Source organism: Giraffa tippelskirchi, chromosome 7 (assembly GCF_054371585.1).
Source record: "Giraffa tippelskirchi isolate mGirTip1 chromosome 7, T2T-mGirTip1v1.2.pri, whole genome shotgun sequence".
Taxonomy (NCBI): domain Eukaryota; kingdom Metazoa; phylum Chordata; class Mammalia; order Artiodactyla; family Giraffidae; genus Giraffa; species Giraffa tippelskirchi.
The window spans coordinates 161071818-161086478 of record NC_137281.1 but is presented as its reverse complement, the minus strand read 5'-3'; the positions used below and the strand labels follow the sequence as shown (position 1 = coordinate 161086478).

The 14661-nt window shown below is 46.3% G+C and overlaps 1 protein-coding gene across 11 annotated transcripts in view; it reads left to right on the top strand.

The window, feature by feature from the left end:
- The window catches only part of TTC7B (tetratricopeptide repeat domain 7B), a 255906-nt gene that overhangs the window by 142434 nt on the left and 98811 nt on the right, over nt 1-14661 (top strand). The window lies entirely within an intron of this gene.

The window sequence follows — 14661 nt, the reverse complement described above, 5'->3', positions numbered from 1 at the left end:
AATGAACCTTTCCACAGTATTTATCTTGCTTCTTCTAAATTTATACGTGTTGCAGCAGCCTCTGGGCACGCGGACAGGGAATGAAATACTGTCACAGATTGGCTGACGTCGGACCGGAGCCTGGCTCAGCCTGTAGCCTGCCGGTGCGCCGCAACTTTAGGCAGGAGCCTCGGGGAACAGACGAGCCTGCGTGGCTCCCATCTTTTTTTAGCCTTTGGTTTGGTGACTATACAGGGCGACGGTTACTCAGTCTTCAAAACAAAAAGCCCCTTGCCCTCTGGCTCAGATGAAGTGATGAGTCCAGATCTTCCTGTGACAAGGCTCACCCCCGGGGCACGTCCCAGGCTTGGGGTTGTCCCGGGTTCTTCATCACCCCGGGGGCTTTGACTCCCAGGGACCCCCTCCTCCCTGCCGGCTGAGTTCCTGTCCACCGCCTCCACCAAGGAGCCCATCTGCAGGGAGAGAGCCACGCAGCTCACAGCTGAGTTCTTTTAAGGTGAACTTCCCTCCCCGCCCCGACAACCACGAAAAGTCTCTTCGGCTTCCAAGGGTGCGTGGGGTTTGCACGACCGCTCTCCTCCCATCGTGGGGCCACAGAACCAGTCCCCGGCTTGAAATTTGCCCATGTCCGAAACAGGTGTGAGGAACCCGAGGTGGCTGGCATGGCGGACGGGCTGGATGGCCCCTACCCGCAGGCTTCTCCTCGTGCCATGAATGGCTCTGGGGGGACGGCTGTCACCTAGCGGCGTTCCTCTGAGAGCTAGCGGCTCCCTGGCCTGTGCCTCCACCTGGCGCGGAATCTTGGGACTGTGTTTTCAGCCAGATAGCTTTCACCTTGACATTACACCTCACTTCGACTCGTGGTCATGACCTGACACCCAAGTCACTGGGTAGTCTGTTTGGCTGGCGGAGCCTTGGCAATTCAGAATTTCACCGCACTGGTCACATGGGCCCTGTGGAGACAGTGCGGGGTTGCCTTGAAGGGGCTGGAGCAGAACAGTGGGAGCCTTTTGAATTTTGTACCGTGTCAGTGTTTTACCATTAAAAATGTAAGTGGGTCAAATATGTAAAATGGAGGACGTTCATTTTTTTAATCCCATATATATGCAGGCCCTGATTCTGTGCCAGGGGCTGTGATTAGGACTGGGGGTGCAGTATTGTGATCGAGGCGGGGTCCCTGCCTGTGAGTGACCCCTAGTCCAGAAGAGGAGACAGCCAAAGCAGCAGGCACTCACCATCTGGGATGTCTGATGTTGGGAGAGTCTCCATACAGGGTCTGCATCCAGTCATGAAGGATTTGAATCCTTGGCCTTAGTTTTTCTTGCTATTTCTACTTGGGCTTGCAGATGGAGCTTTCCCCAGCTAACATTTGGTATCCACGTTATCTCAGATCTAAGTAGGGCTGTCGTGGGAGGAAGGCGAAGACGCAGAGCGTCTTGTGGGCCAGGCCTGTCTTTGGAGAGCTCTCCTCCTGGGGACGGGGGCCCGGGCCACCCTTGGTTGAGCACAGACACCCCGCCGCCCTTCGGTCTCAGGTCTTTACTTAAACAGTCCTGCTTCCCCCATTTGCTGCTGTTCTCTTTCTCTTTTCCTTCTTCTCATTTGCCCTTCCATTTTCTGAGGACTTTAGGTTAAAAGGCCAAGTTAAAAGGCTAATTGAGTTTTTTTTAATTGTGGTAAATTTATAAAACATAAACTTAGCCATTTTAGAAGGTTCAATACAGTTGCATTTAATACGTTCCTGCTGTTGGGCAATCATCATCTCTAATTTCAAAACACTTTCATCACCCTGAAAGGAAACCCCATCCACATAAGTATTTGTTCATCTTTTCTCCTTCCCGCCAGGCCCTGTCAGCTGCTAATCTGATTTTTGACCCTGTGAATTTAGCTATTTTGTAATAAGTCCCCAACATACAAAGGAGTTCCGTTCAGAGAGCATGTTTGTGAGTCCAACATAGTCTAGATACCAACTAACACAATTAGCTGTATAGTACTGTACTGTAATAGGTTTATAATACCTTTCATACAAATAATACATAAAAAAAAGTAGCAAAACATTTTTAATCTTACAATACAGTACCTTGAAAATACACTGGTACGTCTAACCACTGGCATACAGAGGCTGGCCATCGAGTGAACAGGCAAGAAGAGTTACTGACTGGAGGAGGGAAAGGAGGTGGGAGATGGTGGAGCTGAAGGGTCGTCAGCAATAGGAGACGGAGGGCAGGCTGCAATTTCACTCACACTTGGCATTGATGGAACACACATTTGCATCTTTGAAAATTTGTAACTTGAAGGTTCATATGTAGGTGACTTACTGTATTTCATATAAGTAGAATCATCCAGTATATGATCTTTTGAGCTTGTTATACTTCTCGCAGTTAGCCTAATGTTTTAAGGTTCTTCTGTCTTTTTAACGTGAATCCATCCTCTTGGCTGATAACGTTCCATCGGATGGAGAGACTGAGATTTGTTTCTCCGTTTATCAGTCAGCAGGCATTTGACTGTGACAAACAGTGCTGCTCTGGGGTAGCTAGGCTCTAAACCTCCTGCGTTGCTTCTTCAGGCCCTGTGGATGGTGGTGATTATTGTTGTCCCATCTTCGTCTCTCGCATCATCACCACAGTGATCTTTCTCAAACACCCTCTTGTTGAAAAACATTTCATGGCTTTTCCCCTTGCCCCTTCTTTATCTCCCTCTTTTTATTTTGCTTTGCTTTCCTTTTCCTCCTGGAATGAAATTGACTTCATGGTCTTTCTGCCATAGGCAACAGCCCAGCAGACTCCTTGAAGAGTCGAACAATATATACAATATGGAAAAGAAAAAAGCCACAGAGAATCCCACTCTAGAGATAGCTGAGTACCCACTGATATTTTAGAGATCAGTTTTTCATATTTCTCTTTTTTTTTTACACTTCATGAAACTTTTTTTTCATTCAAAAATAGATATAGGCAGTGACTGTACATAACTTCATCATTTTATATGCTGCTGCTGCTAAGTCGCTTCAGTCGTGTCCGACTCTGTGCGACCCCATAGACGGCAGCCCACCAGGCTCCGCCGTCCCTGGGATTCTCCAGGCAAGAATACTGGAGTGGGTTGCCATTTCCTTCTCCATCATTTTATATAGCTGTATAGTATTCCATTGTTTGAGTATACTAAAATTTATGTAACCAGTTCTTGTTTATAGTCATTTAGGATATTTCTAAATTTTGTCTTTAATAATGTTACATAATAGTTTTGTTTACTTATAATTTTGAACCTATGCCTTATTGAATATGTATATCTTAGTAAGTTTCAAGGAAGGGAATAGTATTATAGATGTTTTGTTGTGAATATTCCCAATCATTCTTCTCCCCTCCATTGACACCCCCACCCCAGCCCAGCCACCTCAACCCCCAAACCTAAGTCAGCAACCTCATGTGTTCTGCACACAGGCCCTAAAATCAGAGAGCTTGGGTTTGAGTTCCTGATTAGCTGCCTACTAGTTGTATGATTCTAGCAAGTCATTAACCTCTTATGCCTCAGTCTTTCCTTCTGTAAAACAGGGATAACAATCACACCCATCTCATATCATTCTGAGGCTTGTTTGCTAATCCATGCAAAGGGCTCAGAACAGAGCCCAGAGCGTAGAGCTCATTAAACAGCAGCCACATGCTGCTGCGCTGTTCCTACCACTCTGTGCACAGGACTTGCCCGGCACCAGGGAAACAACTAAGTACACGAGAGTGAACTTACCTTTCCAGAAACTTCCAGTCATCAGAAACAAACACATGGAAAGGCAACCAGTTAGAGAAGGCTGGATAGCGCAAAGCATGTTGATTGCAGGTGAAGGCTCTCGACCAGGTGCGGCGGAGCTGGCCGGTTGGGTCACCAGGGAGGGATCGCAGCAGCCAGTGTGTGAATTGGCTCTTCAAGGCCTGAGAGGAGTTAAGAAGTCTTAAGAGCAGAGGGACACCCTTACCGTCAAGGTCAGGGAACGGGAGGCTGTGAGGCCTTGCTCTCGTGGAGGGCAGAGAGGAGAGGACACCGGGTGGGAAGCGTGGAGCCAGGTTGCCAGGCCCCGATATGTTGGGCTCATCTTTGTGCCGGCTGGGACCTTTCATGAAGAGAGGAGGTCACCGCCACCAGGCTGCTGTGAGAGAGGTGGTCTTGCCTCCTGCTCACCCCCTCCTCTCGCCTTCCTCCCTTTTCTTGTCCCCAAGCAACAGCAACACTTCTGCGTCAGGACACGGCTGACCCAGGTCCTCCTGCCAGCAGGAAGAGGCTGGGGTGACCCTGCCTGGGCTCCCAGCCCATCTTCTCCTTGCCCCTCCTGTCACTGACAGCTTTGCCTGGGTTGTAAGTGCTGTGCAGACCCTGCCCTTTAAGAACCGTGCCTGGGGACTTCCCTGGCAGTCCAGTGGTTAAGACTCCGTGCTTCTAATGCAGGGGGCGCGGGTTCAATCCTTGGTTGGGGAAGTAAGATCCCACATGCCTGCTGCACAGCACGGCCAAAATAAATAAATATATAAAAATTAAAAAACAAAAGAACTGTGCTTACTCGGGGAACAGAGCCACTTTCCCAAAAAACAACTCTCTGTCTCTCTTGTTCAAGATGGAAGTCTCTTCTCTCATCTCAAGAAGGGCCGCTTTTGTGTGTGCCCACACGATGCCTTTCTTTCTCTCAGGCTGCTATTCAGCCAGACCCTGGATGAGGAGCACGGTGTACAGAGGGGATTCAGACCAAAGGAGCGTCCCACCCTCATCCTGACAGGTTTAAACACAAGCGTGATGGTTACCGTCCCTCCAGTGCTGGGAGTCTGTGTGTTTTTAAAGACTCACATGGGGACTTCCCTGGTGGTCCAGTGGCTAATACTCCGTGCTCCCAAAGCAGGGGGCCCAGGTTCGATCCCTGGTCAGGGAACTAGATCCCACATGCCACAACTAAGACTCAGCGCAACCAAAAAAATGCAAAAAAAAAAGACTCGTGAGCCCTGCTGAAAGGCTTGTGTAGGAAGCAACGCTTCTTTCCTTCCTGTTTAACTTAAACAGTAGCACTAGTTGGCATGACAACCTGTGCTATTAAAAGTAAAGCAACAAGCACTGCTTTCCTTGTTTTTGAGAATGAACCCAAGCTGCTAAGGAGGTTTGTTTCTTGACTATTAATGGCTCCATTTTAACGGAACGTTATGGGGTCTTTTGTGAGGGGTGTGTGTATCCCCTCTACATAGACATGGCAACTTTAAAGACAGAAATGGTATTTTTATCTTTCCCATTGAACTCATGTTCATTTGTTTATGGTAAATCTCAACAACTCTGTAGTTCTGTGGGTAGAAATGTCTGGCTAGTGCTTGTACCAAAGGGACATCCACACATCCCTACCCCCAAACACGTATTTAATCAGGGAGCCTCGTGAAAAACACTTGAAGGTCTGACGGGATCTGCTTAACTAGCCCGCCATTTGTTAGTTCACACTAACGTTTGGTCTGTCGCGCAGCCCCCTCTGCAGAAACCCAGCCGTGACCTAAGTGCCAGGGTCTCTGGAAGGCTTTAGGGTGGCCTGATGGTCTTGAAGCCACAGACTTCTGAGACATGGAGACAGATGGTTTGGTTCATGCGCTCAGTCGCTTCAGTTGTGTCTGACTTTGTGACTCCATGGGCCGGAGCCTGCTAGGCTCCTCTGTCCATGGGATTTTCCCGGCAAGAATACTGGAATGGGTTGCCATTTCCTTCTCCAGGGTATCTTCCTGACCCAGGGAACAAACCCTTGTCTCCTGTGTCTCCTGCATTACAGGCATATTTTTTACCACCGAGCCACCGGGGAAGCCTTGGTTTATTATCAGTTCAGTTCAGTCGCTCAATCGTGTCCGACTCTTTGCAACCCCATGGACTGCAGCACGCCAGGCCTCCCTGTCCATCACCAACTTCTGGAGTTTACCCAAACCCACGTCCATCGAGTCGGTGATGCCATCCAACCATCTCATCCTCTGTCGTCCCCTCCTCCTCCTGCCCCCAATCCTTCCCAGCATTAGGGTCTTTTCCAATGAGTCAACTCTTCACATCAGGTGGCCAAAGTATTGGAGTTTCAGCTTCAACATCAGTCCTTCCAATGAACACCCAGGACTGATCTCCTTTAGGATGGACTGGTTGGATTTCCTTGCAGTCCAAGGGACTCTAAAGAGTCTTCTGCAGCACCACAGTTCAAAAGCATCAATTCTTTGGCCCTCAGCTTTCTTTAAAGTCCAACTCTCACATCCATACATGACCACTGGAAAAACCATAGCCTTGACCAGACGGACCTTTGTTGACAAAGTAATGTCTCTGCTTTTTAATATGCTGTCTAGGTTGGTCATAACTTTCCTTCCAGGGAGTAAATGTCTTTAATTTCATGGCTGCAATCACCATCTGCAGTAATTTTGGAGCCCAAAAACATAAAGTCTGACACTGTTTCCACAGTTTCTCCATCTATTTGCCATGAAGTGATGGGACCGGATGCCATGATCTTAGTTTTATAGGTACCCAATAACGACTTGCTAAATCACCCAGTCCTTCAAAACCAATGGACGTCCTCGTCCTGCTTTTCTTTGGTTTGGGGGTAACTGTCCCTGGATGTGCAATGAGTGTGTCTTCCAGAGGTCGGCCCAAAGGTTAAAGGTCATTTACCTGGGAACTGGGTCACAGAGGAAGAGGTGGGCCCCACTTGGGGCAGAGCACTGACTGGTACAGATCCCAACTCTGGTCCAGCTTTGGGGGTCACCCTCAAGAGGGATCAGCTACATCATTTTTATTGACAGTCCTGCCCCAAAGAATCTCAGCCACTGCATGGCCACTGGTACCTACAACCCCACCAATATGAATAAGTTTTTTGAATTAAGCTTCGTTGTTCTCTTCTCATGGCCCTCAAGGAAAAAAATTTTTGCCTTAATGCCATATTAACCTTTTTAAAATGTATGATTCAGCAGCGTTAACTGGATTCACAATGCTGTGTAACTATTATGTCTGTTTCTAAACTTGGTCATCATCCCAAATAGAAACTCATTATCTGCTAAGCAATACTGCCCATTCCCACAGCTTCCATAACCTGGTACCTCTAAGCTAATTTCTGCGTCTATGAATTTTGCCCATTCTGGGTACATTATATAAATGGAGTCGTGCAATACTAATATTTTGTTTCTGGCTGATTTCAGTTAGTCCAGTGTTTCCAAGGTTCAACTATGTCATAAGGATATATCTGATAGCGTGTATCACAGCTTCGTTCCTTTTCATAGCTGAGTAGTATTCCATGGTGTGTATATGCCACATTTTGTTCATTCTTCTATTGATGGACACGTGGATTATTTTCACATTTCAGCTACTGTGAATAATGCTGCTATGGACATTGGTAGACACATATCTGAGCTCCTGTTTTCTTATATTCCAGAGTGAAATTGCCAGGTCACATGGTAATTCTTTTTTAACTTTCTGAAGAACTACCAAACTGGTTTCACAGCAGCTGCACCATTTTGCATTCCAAACAGAAAGGCACAAAGATTCCAATTTTTCTGTGTCCTCACCAACACCTGTTATTTTTTGTCTTTGTTTTTTGTTCGTTTTATTATAGCCATCATCGTGTGGTTGCCTACTGACTAATGACGTTGAACATCTTTTCATGTGCATATTCGTCATTTGTGTATCTCGTCTGGACAAATGTCTATTCAGGACCTTTGCCTGTTTTTAAATTGGGTTGTTTGTCCTTTTGTTGTTGAGTTATAGGAGTTCTTTATTTAGTATAGGTAAAAGTCATAGCAGATTTGTGATTTGCAAATGTATTTTCCCATTCAGCAGGTTGTCCTTTTCTTTCTTGATAATGTTCTTTGATGCGCACAAGTTTTCAATTCCAATGAAGTCTGATTTTTTTTTCTTTTGTTGCTCTTGCTTTGGTGTCATATCTAAGAATCCATTGCCAAATCCAAGGTCATGAAGATTTTTACCTATATTTTCCTATAAGAATTTTATGGGGTTTTTTAATTTTTTAAAAAATTGTGTGGATTTTGCTCATATATTTAGGTTGTTGACCCATTTCGAGCTAATTTTTGTATATGGTGTCAGATGGGGCTCCAACTTCAGTCTTTTACATGTGGAAATTCAGTTTTCCTGGCAACATTGTCTTAGAGGCTATTCTTTCCCCCGTTGATTGAATTTGGTACCCTTGTCAAAAGTCAATTAGCCAGTAGATATGTGGGTTTATTTCAAAGACTTCAATTCTATCCTATCAGTCTATATGTTTATTCTTATGGCAATACCACACTGTTTCATTGCTATAGCTTTAGTATAAGCTTTGAAATTGAAAAGCTGTGTTTTCCAACTTTGCTCTTTTTCAAGATTGTCTTGCCTCTTCATTGTTTCTGATGTGGCACCAACTCTGGATTCTTTGTATCTCGCTGCACATCTCACAATGCCTCCTTGTTTGTCTGTGCCAGCCCCCCATCCCTCCCCACACACACCTTACAGGCCATCTGAGAGAATGGATCCTAACACTGGATCTATAGTCAAGCATTCATCAAGCACCTATTTTGTATAAGACACACCCCGGGGAAGAGCCTGGGACTCCATTACTCCCCTCCTGGAGGTTGAGGAATGAAATGCCCATGTCTTGAATAAGTGATTCATTTATAAGAATGGCAAAGAGCTACGTTAGTGAAAGAATGGCTGGAGCAGTATCTGCACGGAGCCCTGGTGACCCTTCACTCACTCCGCACTGTTGTTTTTCATTCAAGAAGTATTTATTGAGAAGCTACCATCAGACAGTATTCTGGATTTTGATAATACAGAGTAAACAAACAAACAAAAAAACCCACAAAATCACTGTTCTCATAAAAATAACAAAGACAAAAAAGCACCTGAGGATGAAAGAGTGTTTTTTAAATTATGACAAGTTGACTGAAAACAAATCTTCAGTTGCAGTGGGAAACAGGAAATACTGAGAAAATACATTCCAAAAATACATTGAACAGTCAGTCTAAAACTGTGTGTCCAGCAAAGTTAGTATCCAATAATGAGGTCAAAACACGTAAATTATTAGATGAAAACAGACTGCCTCTTCCTTTGTTGCTGTTGTTGAGTCACTCAGTCGTGTCTGACTCTTTGTGACCCCGTGGACTGTATCCTGCCAGGCTCCTCTGTCCATGGAATTTTTCAGGCATGAATACTGGAGAGGGTTGTCATTTCCTTCTCCAGGGGAATCTTCCCAGATCAGGGATCGAACCCACATCCCCTGCATTGGCAGGCGGCTTCTTTACCACTGAGCCACCTGGGAAGCCTGACTCTTCCGTTAATAGATTCTCAATAAAAACACTTAAAATCCAGTTTTATCACAGTGCAGACTTGATCCAGTGGCTTCATATAGTTGAAGGGAGAGTGTGCCGGAGGGTGGTGTCCAGTGTTCATGGTCTGTAATAAAGCCTGTGACCTTTGAAAAACAGCCCACTCTCTATTCCTGCCACTGTGGCCAGGGGCAGCCGTGGCCTCCGATTTAAGCATTTGCCAAAGCAACAGAGCGTAGAAACTCCTCTGCTGTATCACTGTTTTAGGGCAAAAAGGGAAACAGGAAGCGGGGGCATGGATGTGGGGTTTGCTCAATTTTATTTCCAATTTAAGGGGAGAAAACTTGAGCAAGCCTTGACGGATGTCGTCTATATTTTCTCAAAGCTGGGTGGGAGAACTTTTACTTGTAGCTGAGAGTCCCATCAGCCTGCCTTGTAGAAGCTTTTCCTGGCCCCAGACTCTGTAGAGTTGATCTGTCGAACTGCACTATAATTTGTACTTTTATTAATATATTTAGTTAATTTAGAAGTAAGGGCTCTGAGCTGCGCATCATGAGACCTGGATTCTGATTTTAGGTCTGCCACTGTGTGACCCTGGGCAGGTTCTGTCTCCTCTCTGAGTCTTGGTTTCCACATCCTCAGTAAAGTAAGAACAGGACGAGATCCCGTCAAAGGTCAGCATGTTCTCTGATTATGTCAATCCAGGGATTTAAGATAATGGTCTAAAAAATCTAAATTGCTTAGTTTTTTATTACTAATGTTAAAAAAATGAAATAACATATATCATGTTCAATTATTAAAAATTGTCACACACCTGCCAGGAGTCACATTGATTACTTGACTCGTTAAATATCTATGATGAAGCAAAGAAAACCTTCCTACTTGGTTGGTTGAAGAATCTAGGTTACAAGAACTTTTAGGATATGGCCATCACGTCCACAAAGGTGAATAAGGAAGTTCACTGTGTTATTTGTTCTAGTTTAATAAGTGATGGATTTCAGACTTCAGCTCCAGGCTGAATTTGAGGGGTATTTGATGATTTTATCCATCCCCCCTCCCCCATGGGTTTGTGGAGGCTGAAGCTCACCCTTGAATTCCGAAAATAGACGCTGGCTTCTCCCGCTCGCGGTATTGTACAGCTGTCACTGCCACGCACGCGGTTCGTGTCACTGGGCTGGGGAGGTAATTGCTAAATCCTTTTCTTGTGCCAGAAGAACTTCTCATTCCTGGAGGCACCTCAGAGATGGCTGATTGAGAAAGAGCCAAAAGAGGGCCCTGGAAAGGGTGAGCTCTTGCTACCGAAAGGAAATCACATTTTTTGAAGTGACATTTTGACTACCACTCAAATGATTAGGATGCCAGCTAGAGTCTAATAACTGTTCTCCCAAATATTCTTGGTATTAAGTGCGTGTTATCTGGGATTTAGAGAGGTGGCAGCAGTATGTTGATAGTGAACAGGCCTCTCCTTGCTGGTAGAAATAATACTGTCGCCAAACCCACCTGCTTTTCTCGTGAGGGAGACGGTCTGGAGGCGACGCCGCTGTTGTGTGTACGTGACTCAGGGATCTGGGGATCCGAACAGGAGCCCCTCTCCCTCTCCCCGGGCCTGCACCACTGTCTCTCCACTGGACGCCGGAAGAGGAGAAAGGCCAGCATCCAGCGCTCATCTCCCCTTTCCTGCTCGGGGGCTCCCTCCCATCCTCCTCTGCCCTCCACGGGCACCCCAATCCCGGGGCTCCCTGCAGCAGACCTAGTCCTGTAGCAGCATCTGCTTCTCTGATGAAAGCAACACCAACAGTAACGTGCTTATTGAATTTACTCTGTGCCAGCCACTCTTCTAAGCATTTTTAACATTTTATTTGTTTATTAATATTTATTTATGGGCCGAGCGTTGTGGCATGTGGCATCTTAGTTCCCTGACCAGGGATCGAACCTGAGCCCCCCCAAACTGGAAGCGCAGTCTTCACCACTGGACCGCCAGGGAAGTCTGTCTTCTAAGCATTTTCGTGTGCTCCTTCCTTTAACCCCATCGCAAGCCTCTGGCTGATGAGGGAGGAGTCGGGATGGAGCTGCGGAGGCTGGCCTCAGAGCCGCTGCCGATCGGCAAGTCCTGCGCTTCCTCTCCAGCCACCAGCCTGGCTGAGCCTCGGTGACCGAAGCTGCCTCTCACATGCACCCCTCTCCCATCTGTCTTCACCCCCACAAGCCTGCATCTTCTTAAAAGTCCATTTTCATCCGTACTTCCTTTAGACTGGAGCCATTATTGAAACATGAATTATTTTATTTTGTAGCACATAGTCTCTTCCCAATCTCCCTACTTTATTAAAACTGGAAATTTTTAATTTATGGACAAGATGTTATGCTATGATCTGCATCAAAATAATATGTTGGGGAGAACTGTGTTAGGGATATACATGAAACAAGATTGAGAATTGGGGGACTTCCCTGGTGGTCTACTGGCTAAGACTGCACTCCCAATACAGCGGCCCAGGTTCAATCCCTGGTCAGGGAACTAGATTCCACATGTCATAACTAAGACAAGTGCAGCCAAATAAATGAATATTAAAAAAAAAAAGATTGAGGATTGAGTTGATAGTTGAAATAAGGTGACGGGTATGTGGGGATTTATTTTGCTATTTCCCCATCTTTGTCTTAGTTTGAAATTTTTCAATAATAAAAATTTTTAAGATGAAAGAAACTGGAAATTTTTACTCTTATCACATACAGATATGATTAGGATGCTTAAAAGTTACAGTTAAACAGAATCGAGGTGAGCAAACACCTGGTCTAAGGAGCAGAGGCTGTGGATGGCAAATGCCCCAGTGATACCCCAAGTCCCTCCTTGCCCTTAGATGCATTCTCTGAAAGAGGGTTTCCGTTGTGATGTTGACCTGAGGGACTTCCCTGGTGGCTCAGCGGTAAAGAATTCCACCTGCAATGCAGGAGACGCAGGTTCAATCCCTGGGTCAGGAAGATCCCCTGGAGGAGGGCATGGCAACCCACTCCAGTGTTCTTGCCTGGAGAATCCCATGGACAGAGGAGCCTGGTGGGTTCCAGTACACGGGGTCGCAAAGAGCCAGACACGACTGAGCAACTGAGCACACACGCACACCTCTTGAGCCGCTTAGAGATTTATATAATCTCAGCATTTACGGACACGTAGAGGAGGACATGTTCCATAGCTTAGCGGGATGCTTGGCATCAGGCTCTCAGGAACAGCTGGAGCTGTCTGGGCACATTTTCCGAGCCAGCTCTCAGAAACGCTGCCAAGAGCCCACAGGAGGACAGAGCCATCGGCTGTGAGGCCAGAGCTCAGATATTTCGGAATCAGGGCAAAGGGTTAATTTGTAATTGTTGGCTTGCATTTCCTGTCTCTCTTTATAACACCCCAACAGCTTATACTGGAATGTGTGTTGTTATAGTAATGAGGAAGAGGTCTGAGCTCGGAGGGGCCTGTGAAAGGTCTGCGGTGTAGAGGAAACCAGGGCCTGTCTCTGTCCAGCTGTGCGCATTTGAGATGGCGCTGTGGTGCTAGCGGACACCGTGGGATCTGTAAAGTTTCTTGAAAATCCTGCAAGCTGGAAAGGCCCCAGTCCTCAGAGGACACGGAAACAAGGGCTCCATCAGCAGTAAAAAAAAAAAAAAAAATATATATATATATATGTATACGTATATATATTGCTGAATCTCAGAAATAGTTCAGGGAACATGTGGCATTTTTAGGAGCCTTTTATTTAGCCAAACTTTGCTTTATGCAGCGAGAGGGGGCCCAGCCGTTGGAGCGGCTTGTCTGTAACGAGCGTCTCAGAGGCAGAGGGGTGCTGTGGCCCCAGCTCCGCAGCAGACCACTGGGCGTCGATCCCGCTCTCCCTGCCGCCCTGAGCCCTGGCGCGGTCCTGTGTGGGCCTCCGCTCCGCCGCCCTCCTCTGTAAGTGGAACAGTACCTGTGTGGGCGGCATCACTGACTCGAAGGACATGAGTCTGAGCAAACTCCAGGAGACGGTGGAGGACAGGGAGGCCTGGCGTGCTGCAGTCCATGGGGTCGCAAGGACTTGGACACGACTGAGCGACTGAACAACCATCTGTTGGACCTAGTGGGGTCCCCTGACCAGCAAACGAGGCCGTTCTCATAGAGCAATGAGAATAGCGTGTGGCTGCAGCGTTAGCCAAGAGCTTGTGGCCTTAGCCGTCTGGGCTGCTCTAACAGAGTACCGCAGGCTTGTGCACAAAAAGCGTTTATTTCTCGTAGTTCTGGAGTCTGGGAAGTCCAAGATCATGACTGGCAGATTTGCTGTCTAGTAAAGGCTCACGTCCAGGTTGCAGACTGCCTGCTGTGTCTGAAGGAGCAAGGGATCTCTCTGTGGCTCCACCCTCCTGACCAGGGCCTCCTGATATCACATTGGGGGTTAGGTTTCAACATATGAATTTTAGGGGACACAAACATTTACTCAATACCACGTTTTGAAAGTGTTAGTCACTCAGTCATGTCTGACTCTTTGCAACCCCATGGACTATAGCCCACCAGGCTCTTCTGTTGATGGACTTCTCCAGGCAAGAGTACTGGAGCGGGCTGCCAATTCCTTCTCCAGGGGATCTTCCTGACCCAGGGATCAAACCTGCATCTCCTGCATTGGCAGGCGAATTCTTTACCACTGCTCCACCTGGGAAGCTAGAGTATATGCTTTATTGTTTCTTTAATAAGTGATATGGGGCATCCCTGGTGGCTCAACGATAAAGAATCTACCTGCCAATGCAGGAGACTCGGGTTTGATCCCTGGGTCAGGAAGATCTCCTGGAGAAAGGAATGGCAACCCACTCCAGTATTCTTGCCTGGAGAATCCCATGGACAGAGGAACCTGATGGGCTACAATCCATGGGGTCGCAAAGAATCAGACATGACTGAGTTCACACACAGCACAAACATATATTCTAGTTTGGGTCTGTAAAGTTGTACATTATTTTCAAGGGTCTCAGTCTGAATCCTTTCCTCAAGTGAGGAAACATTTTATAAAGTAAATACTTATTTCTAATACAATGTATTACAAGTTTGAATTTTCATATATTAAACTTGGATAAAGTGACAGGCATCATGTTACATTTTCTTTCTTAATTTAAGAATATTCATTAAAAAAAAAAGATAGTAGCTAATCTACTAGCCTGGATCTGAAGTATTGTTGCTTATTATGTATTAACTACTTTGATCTTCCTGATAATTTTCTACATTACTTACCGTTGTATTTCCTATTTTATAATGAGGAGTCTGGGTATAGGGGGTTAATTGGCTTGCCCAAATTCACACGCTTAGTCTGTGGTGATGCCTGGATTCTTTGTTTCTGGCTGCTGTTCAGGTGAATCTCCTATTCTGGAAGGTTCTCAGGCA